Here is a 15,105-nt window from a genome sequence, read left to right as displayed (position 1 = left end):
AGGGAAGTTGAATTCTCTATTGATCTTATTCTGGGAACCGCTCCAGTTTCTATTGCTCCTTACCGAATTTCGCCTCAAGAGTTAAGATAATTACAGGGCCAATTGGAAGAATTGGGGGCGAAGCACTTTATTTGGCCTCGTGTTTCTCCATGGGGAGCTCATGTTTTCTTGGTGAAGAATAAGGATGGTAGTATGCATTTGTGCATCAATTATCGTAAGTTAAACAAAGTGACCATAAAGAACAAGTATCCTTTACCATGAATTGATGACCTCCTGGATTAGTTGAAAGGAGCTTGTGTGCTCTCGAAGATTTATCTCTAGTCAGGATACCATCATAATCAGGTAAAAAAGTCAAACGTGTCGAAGACCGCATTTAGGATGCGATATGGTCATTATGAATTCTTGGTTTTTAGTATTTGATACACTATGTATTAGACTCAAATTACACATGATTCCTATAGTTTTAAGTATTATTTTCATGTATTATGTTTGTTTTTGTTTTGTTTTCAGGCATCATGCTTATTTGGGTCTCTCCTTATAGAAGCGAAGCTAAAAGGCCAAGAAATCAAGATTGTTTTAGCAAAATACACACATGGCATTCAACATGGAGGTCGCTCTAAGGGACGCCATGACTTGTCTGTTTCCACTCATGAGATAAATGCCACATCCTCCACGATCTTCCAATTTACACACTCGGCGGCCGCCATCCTTGCCCGGCGCCCGCCGTCTCCGCAAAAGCAAATCCCGCCCAAAAGTAGTTGGGGGCATTCCTGTAAAAGCATGGCCTGAAGAACATCTATAAATAGGAGTTTTTCATTTCTTTTGTTATGATATAACTTAGTTTACAACACTAAGCCTATACTTAGCATCTGTAAAAGAAATAGTTTGCCACTTCGGGGGATTATTCCACCATAGTTGTGATTAGGTTGGAGCACTTTATTTTAAATCTTGCCGCCATTTTTCTTCCAGTCAAGTTTACTTTCTAGTTGTACCAGATTAAAGACACTGTTTTGGAGCAGGTTCCTTATTTAAAGTTTTACTTTTATTTAATTGTTTATTTCTTGCAGTTGCTTTAATTGATTTATTATCTTGCTTGTCTTTATTGCTGTTTTAACATGACAAACCTTAATATGCTTACTTTCATTTCAATGTCTGGCTAAATCTTTAAAGGTTAGAATGTAAGGATTTTCTTTGTGATAACATTTCATATATTGTATGTGTAGAAATACTTTAGGGGTTGTGTAATACGGTGAACTGACTCTATTGAAATGTTGCGGTAAGCAAGAGTCGCCACCGACTTTTATTTTATCCAAATTAAAGAAAGGCTAAAAGAACAGAAAAAACCTTTAAAAGAAATTTTGAGTTCGGGGGGTAATTTATACAAAGGGAAGGTGTAAGGCACCCTTTGCATCCATGGTTTTCCATGGGCTCTTAATTGCTTTGCTCTTTTGAAGCCAAAAGTTTAGAAATGTAGAAGAAGAAAATAAGGACTTTAGCTCGTAAATGAGCGTAGCCTTTTTGAAGTTTTTAAGAAGAAGTGTAATAAAAAGATTTAAGCCAGAGCAAAGCAATTAGGGGCAAATTACCTTGACATTGTAAAAAGTTCTTTTAGCCTTTCAGGGCTATCCATACCATAAGAGGGTAGGAAGTCCTTTTATTTGGAGGTTGAAGGTTCGGCGCAATTATCGTTCTCCATAAGACTGTCCCTGCCATAGGGGGGCAGGTAATCTAAGGGAAGGATCAGAATAGTCATCATTATTAGGCAACCAGAGGACACCTTAGCATTTTGTAGGCAACTTCGAGGGACAAGATCATATAAGCGAATTGAAGGCAACATCATTGGGACTTATGATCTTTTATGATGAGAATGAACTGAGGGCAACATTGCTGAGGCGTCCTCGTATTCGAGGGACTTGACTATTCTGCACTGAAAACAAAAGGCAACAAGGCAACAGGCAACAGGCAACAGGCAACAAGAGAGGTTACCATAAAAGGTGTGTGGGTGCACAATCATGTGATTCAATTCAGATGATATTATCTTATAAATTAGTTATTCTAAATTCAGTTCGAGGTTGCACTCCCTAGAATTACTAACCACGCAGTTATAATAGCAGTTTAAGTGCCTTCAAGGCCAAACAATACAACCCAGGAGCAGTTACAGAATATAGCCATGGGGAAGGCGAAAAAGCAATAATATAACCAAATAATCAATAGGTTTAACACAAGTAATAATTAAAGAAGAATCGAGTTTAGGGTTACTGAAGGTTTGAGCTTTGACCGGTTGGTTAACCCTGAAAATTGGCAAAGGAAGAATAAACAAAAGGGTGAGTGTAGGAGGAATTCATTAACCATTTGAAGCAAACCCATAATCTAAATTCAGTTCGAGGTTGCACACCCTAGAATTACTAACCACGCAGTAATAATAACAGTTTAAGTGCCTTCAAGGCCAAACAATACAACCCAGGAGCAGTTACAAAATATAGCCATGGGGAAGGAGAAGAATCAATAATGTAACACAGTAAAGCAATAAGTCTAACACAAGTAATAATTAAAGAAGAATTAAAGGAGAACGAGTTTAGGGTTACCGAAGGTTTGAGCTTTGATCGGTTGGTTAACCCTGAAAATGAAGAAAAAATAAAAGGGGTGAGTGTAGGAGTAATTCATTGACTATTTGAAGTAAACCCTATTTTGGGCAAAATAAAATGATATTAAATTAAAATAAAATTGGAAACTTAGCTTTTCGATCGGTATGGCGCGTGGCTGAAAGGTCTTGATTATCCCTGAAAGTTGGGCACAAAAAAGAGAAATGTTAGTGCATTGACTGATCTACAACCCTGATTTATTGGGATAAATAAGGGTTAAAACCATAAGGTATGAAAAAACAATAATTTAAATAAACATTTGAGGTTAAGAAAATCGAAAGTTCGATTAAAAATAAAAATTAAATAATTATTGGATGTAAATTCTAATGAAAATAAAACTGAATTTTAAATATATAAACAATTATTAATAGAATTACGAAAGAAAATCGAGTTTTCGATAAAAAATAAGTAAGTAGGAAATTATTACATATAAAAACTAATTTATTAAGATAAAATAAAAAATATGAATAATAATAATTGTATTAAAAAAATAAACAAGAAAATAAAATAAAAGAATTTATATAATTAAAATTAAAAGAAATTAGAATAACTCAGCTTTGATTAGGTGTGGTTGAATTCCTGCAAGTGCATGGTAGGCCGGCACTATAGGGCTGGTATTCATTCGCTGTCAACACATTGTTTCACAAACATTATATAAAAAACAAATTATTTGAAGCTTTCAAAAATAAAAACGCGCGCCCTGGTGCTTCTTCTTCCTTGTTCAACTTTTGGAAATACAAAGTCTTTCGCCACGGTTTTCTTGCGTCGCATTAGACCTGTACGAATCAAAACCATAAAATATTGCACATAAATTCAATACAAAACCATGGATCAATGTAAATTCGACTCCTGAGTTCGATTATGCCATCGGTTTCATCCGATTTTGGCTCTAACCCGGTTTCCCCAATTAGAGCTTCAAAACCCTAATAATGGCACTTGCTTCATTCTGCATCTAAAACTCAATTAAATCATCCAGAAACATAGTATGCATCAACATCAACATGAACAAGAATATATGATCAAATGGTATTTATGATGCTTGTATGAATGTATTCGAAACTAAAAAAAAGTCAAGCAAACCGAGAGTGTGAGATGATGATTCTACGTGCTTTAAGGTGCGAGGATGATTCTGCGATGCACTCTTCAAATCTCCTTGAACATGCTCCTAACTCAAAATCGATCCTTGCCTTTTTCTTGAAAAAATTAGAGTTTTGTTGCGTGAATTCTTGGCTGCAAAAACCTTGTTTTTTTTTTTTTTATTTTGGTCTGGATCAATTGTGTATATATAGGAGATTGTTTTTAGGTCAAGAAACTCAATCAAATTTTGGTAATTTGTGAGATTGATATTGTATTGAATCTTGATTTAAATCTTCCAAATTTGGCTCAAATTTCCTTCATCTCTTTCCAATCAATATTCCCACGAATTTCAATCAATAATAATGCATTTGGATGATTATATTTGATTGGAAATCCAAGCCATATCAAATCTTTTGATTTTTGCTTGATTTAATTGAATTTATTTATTTTCAAATGAATAAAAAATTCATAATAAATCAACTAAATTCTATAAATTCGTGTAAATGGATATAGACCTCATTGGTGACTTGTGGAACAAGATTGGATCAAAATATATTGGGCCCCTTTGCAAAGAAATCCATTTTGAAGCCTTTTCCTTCACATTTTTCCCCTTGAAATTGTCCGACTTTTACAAGGCATATCTCTCTCAATTTTAAAGATATGGAAGAGTTATAGGACTTTTTGGAAACCTCAAGATTTCCTCTACAAGCCATTCTGGAAGATTTTTTCCATTTGAGGATTTTATCTTGATGATATTGGCTTTGACAAAAAACTGCTTTTTGTTGACTTTCAAAAAGGACCTATAATCTTTTGATTCATATCTCTCAAATGAAGCATTTTTAGACTTGGCTTGTGAGAGACAAAATTGTAGAGAATTCAATTTCCTTCAAAATGAGCTTTGGATGGGTGATTTCTGATGTTTCATGTGGGAGTTATGGCTGGTCAGAGTTCAGTTGACTTTCTCCTATGAAAACCCTAATTTAGAAACTTTTGATTTTGTTGATTTTTGATCTTTTCTTGATGAACCATGATCAATCCTTGATCAAATGGTGAATGATACTTCAAAATAAGGTTGTTGACAAAATAAGATCGAAAGCCGGCCAATTTTCAAAGTTAAACATGGTTAGTTTTTAACAATTCAAAGAGGGCGAAAGCGTTTTGTCTAGTTAATAACGAATCTTTGACACTTTTAGAAAAATATTTTGAAATTGTTTTCGGCAAGTTCATGGGGTTGAAATCCGATTCTTGAGCGAAAGCCATGAATTTATTCTAAATTAAATATTCCAAGTCAAAACCACTTTTTTTACTAAGTCAAGGAACCAATTTCTTAAAAATAGGTTTACTTTAACACTAAAAGCACCTTTTATAAGTGAAAATAGAAGGAATTGATTAGAGAATAAAATCGGTTCTTAGTTTGCGAAAGCGACAAGTTCCCATTAAATTGTTTCTTTTCAAGAGTAGAAAATATTGCCCCATAAGTAGTTCTATTTAGAAATAATCGGAATATTATCTGACTGATGTGAATTACATTCGAGTCTGTCTTTTATCTGAATTTACATTATTCCTTTGTTTCCTTGCACTGTATACTCTCAAACAGCTGAGTTGACCCGCCTTAGATAAGCACCTTAATAATAGAAAGTGATAGATTGACAATTGGTCTATGTTGGAACGATAATCTTTTTTTATTACTTTGACGTGATTCACCACATCATTAACATCGCTTTGATCCCTATTTTCTCTTTTCATTTTGGTACATCGCTCAAATGTTTCACTCACAACACCATGGATAGTTGCATCTAAAAACCACATGTGATATACTTTACTGGTCAATATCAAGGATATATATGCATTAAATTCTTTAACAACATTATTAAATAAGTCTTAAAATTTTCATTTTGATTTTTAGGATCGTCTTCCAAGTATCAAATTGAAGAAAAATAGAGACATTTGCTTTTTAGTAGCTAATGTAACTTAATTATACTATACATGTAATTTTATTTATTTTTACATAGAAAAAAACATATACTATTATAGTGATTGAAATTATTAAAAGTTAAGCAATCAAAACATATTTGAAATTTGAAATTTTATATTGTTCTAAAACTAAAAAAAAAAAAAAATCAAAAGACTTTACATATAAAAATACATTATTATATAATTCCCTTAGGCATAAATTATAAACAAATTTACCCTTTTATATATTGAATCTAGTCAATTTATAATCTAAATACATAACTTATTGAATGAGTCAAAAAGTTTAAGTTGTATATAAAAGAAAATGGAGAAAGTAATATATTACACCTTTTGTAATTAAGATTAATTATATTTTGTAAACAATCAACCTTTTTTAAAAGGACGCAGGCGAATGGAATAGTAATATTAATTAAACAACAAATAAGGAGTATTTTTTTTTTACAGTTTTTACGGGGACTTGAACTCGAAACTTTGAGGTAAATATATTTTTTTTGTATAGATGTAAATAAACCTATTATATTGTATGAAGTAACTACTGTTAGTTGACCAATAATCTATTTAGATTTTTTTTTGTTATTTTATAAACCATATTAGAAATATTATACCTTTCAAATTTCTAATTAAAAATAATATATTGACAAATTGAATTTAACTCAAATATATTTATACAATGGATCACACAAATCTTTGTAAAAAATAACATATATTATCTCACACGGAGAGTTACACAAAGAATTACACTCACACAATATTATCATATTAAATAAGTATTATTAGTTGAATTTAAAGATATTACCATATAGATTATACCAACAAATTATGTCAAATTACATAATTATATGAAAATTACATAATTTTGTCAAAATCAACCGGTGGATATAAAAGTATTACCATATATATCATACGTCCGATCTTTTATATTATCAAATTATGTAAAATTTATTTTTAATGATATATAACTCTTTTAGGCACTTAATAACATAACTTACTCCCTCCATTCTCTTGTATAAGCAAACTAAACATTTTAGATTCATTGAATGATTAATAAATATAGTCTACATATATTCAAAATACACCATTTATTAAGTGAGTCTAAAAAGTTAAAGGTGAAAATAAAATATAATGGAGGGAGTAATGTATTACACCTTTTAATTCTAGATTAATTAAATTTTTTCAACAATCATCCTATTCTAAAAGGACTCGGAGAAAGGGAATATTAATATTAATTAAACTACAATGAAGGAATACTTTATTATTGTTTTTATGGGGTCTTAAACTCAAAACGTTTTGGTCAATATAATTTTTTTGTATAGATTTAATATATATTGCAAGCAACTATAGATGCTAATTCATCGATTAGAGAAGAAACACAATAGGTTGGAAAACTCTTTCTCAACGCAACAAATTTATCTAAAGTATTAAAAATTGTTAATTATTAATACGATAAAAAAATATAAGTTATAAAATATTATGGATTGTAATTGATTATTTAATAAGATTTCACACAAATATGTAATTAAAAAAATAGTATTTTTGTACATTTCTTTTAATGTGTCTTAAATGTTATTAATAAAATATCCAAATACTTTAAAAAATTCTAATTTATAAATTCAATAAAAAAAGAATGTGCCCTATAAATAAGGGTCTAATGAAAACATTTTGCAAAGTGAGTGTTGTGCAAAGTTTGAAACATCACAAAGTTGCAAATTTGAATTGAACTTGAGCAGAGTGATGGCTGTCAGTCAAATTAAAAATTTTGTTGTGATGATCCTAGTATTAATGTTTATTATAATACAAGCTGAAAGAATCACTCAATCTCAAGAATTAAAGTTAAACAACGGTAATGAACCTTACTGCACTATAAGGTGTCGCGGTATGTGTATTAGAAATCCTCCCGTCCGCGATTTTGATGCTTGTGTGGCAGACTGTAGAAAAAAAAATTGCGAACAATATCATATCTCTTTGCATGACAAGGTTATTTTCCTATTTTGTTTCTCGTAAAATTTAATTTAGTTTTCTTAACCAAATAAAGTATATAAAAAGTTCTTTTTATTTTGTAGGTGCTGGAGTATTGATGCATACATATACTGCTTCATCCTTGATAAGTTCTAGCAATAATAAATAAATCTCGTGTATGCTTTGTGAGATCATATGCAGTAAAATGTAATCGAGAAATTGACATTTTGCAAAATTTACTTATATAATTATAACTCATTATGTCTTTTTCTTTATATTTTGATAAACAATTTTCGAAACTTTTGTTTATTTTTGTTTGTTTTTTATGATGTTTGATTCATAAAATACAAAGAAATCTAAGAAATATATCCATTTAGTATTATTACATGATTTAATCCATGTATTGTTTCCTTCTCTTATGGCTAACCAGACCACGTTATGGGCCTGACCATTATCCATCGTACTAATGTATTGTGCCCTCCTATTTATGAATTCCTTAAGGATTTTAACTGTTTGTTCCGTAATTCTTCTCAAATGTGCTCACTCTTATATTTCATCTCAGTTTCTCAACCATTAAAGCAGATTTACTACTTCCTTGTTATCAATTAAAACCTTTATCTCCTCCGCTTCCATCCTTTTGGTAAAGATAATGACATTAAGGATCACTTCAGTCTCCACTTCCATATTTTTTCATACCCCTTCGACTCCAAGTTAACATCGCCTCAATTCCCCTTTTCTCGTTTCATTTTTATTACTTTGACGTGATTCACCACATCATTAACATCGCTTTGATCCCTATTTTCTCTTTTCTTTTTTGTACATCGCTCAAATGTTTCACTCACAACACCATGGATAGTTACATCTAAAAACCACATGTGCTACACTTTACTAGTCAATATCAAGGACATATATGCATTAAATTCTATAATGACTTTATTAACTAAGTCTTACAATTTTGATTTTGATTTTTGGGATCGTCTTTCATTTATCAAATTGAAGAAAAATAGAGACATATGCTTTTTAGTAGCTAATGTAACTTACTTATACTATACATGTAATTTTACTTATTTTTACAAAGAAAAAAACATATTTTAGTATAGTGATTGAAATTATTAAAAGTTAGACATTCATGCAATTCACATCACACTAAACCAACTGTTCACACCTGAACTATCTCAAAGAAGCACAATCTCTACCCCACTTATTTCAAACCCACTTCTGCAACCAAGTAGTTAGAGAAAAAAAACATTGACAGTGTTTCACACACTTGTCGCGTACTCAAAGACAAACAATATTAGACAACCAAACCGAACAGACCGACCTGCTCTGATACCACTAATGTAACACCCTTCTTAACCCCAAGAAATTTACGCAAATAAATAATAAATATTCAATCACAAATCACCAAGAAGGGCATCAAATCTTAATGTAAAACATCATAATAAGACATCCTGCTCTGTAACACGGGTTTTCAAAAATTGAAACATTTATTTTATTGAAAATATCATCAAGAACTTCAAACATCGCAGCGGAAATTATAATCTCAAAAACATCTTTATTTAATAATTCAAATAAGAATATCATCACACTTCCTAACTCATTAGCCAGGCTTAGAACATATTAAAACCATATAAAGCATCTCAATATATCATGCCAACAAAGGACATATAGTTCGAATTTAAATGATCCCAAAGACCCCGATGTTACGTATTAGAGCAAGACACTCTTTATCAAAATAAAGCAACTAAAAGAATCCATTAATCTATCATCGAGCATCTTCGTCTATTCATGGTTACCTGCAAGTTACCCATGTATCGAGGCAACATTTCCAAACAGAAAGGGTGAGAAATCACAAGCATTAAAAAAGATGCAAGGAATAAGTATAGTAGGTACATCAGTATTCTCATATGATTCACATAACATCACATATCACATATAATACCAATATCAACTCAATTACCTCATTATTATATTATTAGATTGTTCACCTCAATTTTAAACAAGATTCGGTTCATAACGCAAGCGCAAACATCGCTTGAAATCACAACTTCATCAATCAATCACGTATATATTCAAATATGCAATGTAACATACGATGAAATGTATCAACATATACTCATGCATGTGGTACCAAAACATAACTGATGACATTAAGTCATCTACCTCCAAAGACCCCACCAATACGATCGGTTCCCACTTGGAACCAAAGCACAACTTATAAACGCATCCAATGAGGTTGATGCCACCACATGACTGGAGTCCTACATATCACCATTGGAACAAAGTACTACAAATTACCAATGGACCAAAGTCCTAACATTTCACCACTGGACCAAAGTCCTAACATATGCTTTGAATGCATGATGCACAACAACACAAGAAAAACATGACCATAACTAGTCAAAACACGTCATCATTCATATACTCACCATAATATGATCACATACTTCAAAATACCTCATATTATTTCATAAGAACATCAAACACATCATAAATACAACATAATATCACCATAGTAACGTCAAACACTTCATAGCACAACGCATTACGAACGTACATGACTAATTCCATACAAAAGACATAAGCTTCCATCAAATAATCATTCACTATGTTCAAGATTATTTTTAAATGATAGAAAATGTTTTTATCTTTTTGTAGGTTCAAACGGTGCGTCAAACGGACACCCGAGTCAAAAGTTGTGAATTTTTCAAAATTTACAAAAATGCTGTCAAACAGTAAGCAATTGGTTCCACCCAGACAACAATCGATTGCACCCTGTTCGAGAGGCCAAATTTCAAAATTTTCACACCATGCAGTCGATGGCACCCTCACAACAATTGATTGCTTACTGAAACAGAAGCAAATATGCACAAAAATTTGATAGTGCAATCGATTCATTTGGCATTGCAATCGATTGCACCTTGTGAAAACAGTTTTACGAATTCTAAAAAGTAGAAATACGGGAACCCCATTGTCCCAATTTCAAAAACCCAAACTTCATGAAATATTGCAAGATCACACCTAAAAATATCATTTCTATTAACATACATCAATATCATCATGTTCATAACATCAAATTCACCATATTCATCATATTATCATCAACAATCACAAACCCGAAATGCCCAAACCACGATTACCTAAACCTTATACCAATTATAATAACCATGATAACCCCTTACCCTAGATTTCCAGCAATCGCTTCTTCTTCCTTGTGTTCCATGATAATCCCCGTACAGAATAAATCGCTCGAACCTCAATATTTTCTTTTTGTCAATCTTATCCCTTGGACCTCTAATATGGTCTTTCCACCCTCACCCTCACTTAACCTCTTACAATTGACCATTACGCCCTTATCATCTCTAACACTAATATTATTCTATATTTCTAACTAAAATAATTCTAACTAACTATTTTATTTATCTAAAATTATTAAAATTACCCATTTTCTCTTTAATTCTCGCTCTAGTACGCATAGGACCACCTCTCACATCACATTCATCAAAACATCACATAACTTCATAAATCAATGACAAAATTCCCAATTAAATTATTAAATAAATAATCTAATTATTTTGGGGTGTTACATACATCACTTTTGAAAGAAGCCTTAACCAATTTTTTGAAGTAAAATTTTTAACAAGTTGGAAGGAATCAAGAAGCAATAGCTAAGAATCTGAACACCATAATTTGGAAAATCAAATCTTCCTTAAAAAATTTAGAAATGCAACTTGGTCAGTTATCTAAACAAATAGCAGCGCGGCCTAGCTCAAGCATATGATTTGTAGGAAACACGATAGACCTCCTAAAAAATGAGACTAACAAAGCTATTGATTTGAGAAATAGAGTAGTACCTTCATACCTTAAGGCTTATGATAAGAGAAAATAAGCAAGTGAGAATGAGAAAAAGATTGACAAAGAGGTAGGAGTTGAAAATATGGTTGAGAAAAATAAGAGGAAGAAAAAGTGAGGTAATGAGAGAAGATTAAGTTAGAGAGTTACCCTTGATAAACTTATTGAACTGAATCTATCTTACTATTGTAAGGGGAAATCTGAGATCAAAGCCATTGGATTGACTTGACTCATTATTTCAGTGAAAGTCGCCACCACGCTTTATTGTTTCCAAAGGAAATGGGAAAAGAGAAAAATAAACCCAAAAAGAAGTTTTTAAAACAAAAACAACACAAAGATATCTTAGGTTTGGGTGTTGATTATACAAGGGGAAGATTTTAAGCACCCATCATACTTGTGGTACTCCACAGGAACCTTTTTGACAATCTATGTTAAAAAGAAAATTGTGTGCAAAAGAAAAGGTTTTGTTTGAACGAGAGTGCACCATAGTCACGCTGGGAGGGTAATACTGGATCTATAGCAAACAACATGTTGTTAAAAGAAGAAAAAAAATAATGGCCCGAATGGGGATCGAACACAAGACCCTTCGTTTACCAACCCTCGCCTCTAACCAAGCGCGCCACTTATATGTCGCTGCTAATAACATGCGCGAATAATATAATATATGAAACAAGATGTTCTCCAAAAATTCAAACTGCAAATGCGCGCCTTGTCCACTTCATCTTCTTCGTTTGCTATTTCTTTTTTCTGGACATTTTGCTACGAACTTGCTATGATTTAGGTGCGAGTTCCATTGTAGCCAAGACTTGCAGTTTCTAAATTCATGAAACTCAATCAATAAATGTCAATCAAAAACAGATTTCCACCCAAAATTAATTTCTAAACATGATGAGGGCATTAATTTGGTCCAATTTCGCTAGCTTCCATGGTTCCCAATTTCAAGCTTCCATGGTGATACCTGCATCAAAACTCAAATCCAACTATCCAAACATGTTATAAACATTAATACAAACCATAATATGCGATCAATGGATGTTTATAATGCTTGTATGATGATAATCGAATCTTAAAAAAATGGCTAAACCGTGAGTTGATAGGCGTCGATTCCAGGTGTGGCAGGCTTCGATTCTGATTGGGATACGATCAACAAGGCTCCAGCAACACGTTTGATCCTTCTAAAGCCTTTGAATTGGTACCAAACTCCAAGAACGAAGTTGATTTTTTCTTGAGATTTTGTGAGTTTTGTTTGAGTTTATGAAGCTGCCAATCCCTCCCCCTTATGCTTTGGACGTGTTATGCTTATATAATAGGTGAATTTAGGTCAACCAAACCTTGCAAGATCCTTTTGAATCAAAACTTGGAGATTTGATTGAAACATGATTTTTCAATGTTTCTAATTTTGACCAAATTGCTTCAATCTCTCCTAATTACCCTATGTACGAATTTGAACTGAAAAATATGCCATAAATGATGATTGGAAATAGTTGATAATCAAAATTAAATCAAATCTCTTCACAATTTCCCCATATCTTTGATTTCCATCCATTTTTTAATGAATTAAATTCACTAAAAATCAAATAATGATTAAAAATTCGGGGTATTCAGATTGCGACTTCTAGACGACTTGTATAGCAAGATTGGATCATAAAATAGTGGGCCTCTTTGCAAAGAAATTCATTGTGGGGCCTTTTATTTCACATTTTTCCCTTTAAAATTGCCCAACTTTGACGAGGCATATCTCCTTCAATTTTTAAGATATGGATGAGTTCTAGGACTTTTTAGAAACCTCAAGATGTCATCTACAAGCCACTTTGGAAGCATTTTTCCATTTGAAGAATTTATCTTGATGATATTGTTTTTAAAAAAAAAAATTGCTTTTGGTTGACTTTCAAAAACGACCTATAATCTTTTGATCCATATCTCTCAAATGAAGCATTTTTGGACTTGGCATGTGATAGACAAAATTGTAGAGAATTCAATTTCCTTCAAAATGAGTTTTGGACGGGAAATTTCTGATATGCCATGTAGGAGTTATGGCTGGTCAAAGTTCAGTTGACTTTCTCCTATGAAAACCCTAATTTAGAAACTTTTAGGTTTTGTTGATTTTTGAACTTTCCTTGATGAATCATGATCAATCCTTGATCATATGATGAATGATACTTCAAAATGAGGATGTTGACCATAAATCAGGAATTTTGACTGTACTTTGACCACAGTTGACTTTTTGGTCAAACTAGTCGACTGTTGACTATTTGAGCTGTTTTATGAATCAAAAGCTTGCAATATAGTGGGCAAATTTTGGGGTATGACACCTTGGAGGAAACTCCAAGGACTTTCAGAAAGAATAACAGCGAGATAACAAGGTTCAGAGGTGCTAAGTCCTAAAAGGTCCTTGAAGGGGGGAGAATGAATAGAGACATGAGTAGCCTATGATTCAACGAGACAAAGGAATTTGCTCCAGTTTTCAGTCTTCATAAGGCTGTATCAACAATGTCAAATCAAATGGTTCAACATCGTGACAAGAGTAGCACTAGTTGCACCAACAAAAGTTCCAGCACTAGAGATGTCATCACTGTGGACGATTTAGACATATAAGATCTTTTTGCTTTAGGTTGTATGGGTTCCCCAACGAACTTATTATAGGAAATCCTAATCAAGGAGTTACCACTAGAACAGGGGGAATAATATCAAACTCTTGTCATGTTTCTAAAGTTGAGCCCAAGAATGTCAAAGAAGCCTTAACATATGAGTTCTTGATCAAGGCCATGCAAGAAGAGCTAGAAAAATTAAAAAGGAACGAAGTATGGGATTTGGTCCCACGACCTGAATGGACAAATGTTATTGGGACTAAATGGGTGTATAAGAATAAGTTTGATAAAAAGGTGTGGTTACCAGAAATAAAGCAAGACTTGTTGCTCAAGGGTACACTCAAATTGAAGGAGTTGACTTTGATGAAACCTTTTCTCCTATGGCTATACTTGAATCAATCAGATTACTCTTAGGAGTAGCTTGCATTCTCAAGTTTAAGTTGTTTCAAATGGACTTAAAGAGTGATTTCCCAAACGGTTTCCTGAACGAGGAAGTTTATGTGGAACAACCTAAGGTATTCGTTGATCCTTGTTTTCCTAACCACGTGTATAAGTTGAAAAAAGCTCTGTATGGGTTGAAACAGGTGAGGCTCCTAGAGCATGGTATGAAACACTAACAGAGTTTCTTAGTGGAAATGGATACAGGAAAGGTGGTATTGACAAAAATCTCTCTGTTAAAGAAGTAAAAGGAAAGATCATGACTGCTCAAATTTTTGTTGATGACATTGTGTTTTGTGGAATGACAAATGAAATGGTTCAACACTTTGTCAAGCAGATGCAGTCAGAATTTAAGATGAGCCTTGTGGGCGAGCTAACCTACTTTATTGGTCTACAGATCAAACAAATGGAAGACTCCATATTTCTTTCTCAGAGAAAATATGCTAAGAATATCGTGAAGAAATTTGGGATGGAAAATGCAAGTCACAAGAGAACACCTGCTCCCACTCATCTAAAACTATTTAGAGATGAGAAAGGTGTTAGCATGGATAAAAGTCTCTACAGAGGTATGATAAGCA

General features: G+C 32.6%; 1 long non-coding RNA gene across 1 annotated transcript; it reads left to right on the top strand.

The window, feature by feature from the left end:
- The first annotated feature begins 7,371 nt into the window (after window positions 1-7,371).
- Window positions 7,372-7,924, top strand: LOC131629302 (uncharacterized). Its single transcript, XR_009292008.1, has 2 exons — window positions 7,372-7,667; window positions 7,754-7,924. It is a non-coding gene; the product is annotated as an uncharacterized LOC131629302 (long non-coding RNA).
- The last annotated feature ends 7,181 nt before the right edge of the window (window positions 7,925-15,105 follow it).

This window comes from Vicia villosa, unplaced genomic scaffold (genome assembly GCF_029867415.1).
Source record: "Vicia villosa cultivar HV-30 ecotype Madison, WI unplaced genomic scaffold, Vvil1.0 ctg.000547F_1_1, whole genome shotgun sequence".
Taxonomy (NCBI): domain Eukaryota; kingdom Viridiplantae; phylum Streptophyta; class Magnoliopsida; order Fabales; family Fabaceae; genus Vicia; species Vicia villosa.
The sequence above is the reverse complement of the archived record's forward strand: the minus strand, read 5'-3'. Positions and strand labels throughout refer to the sequence as shown.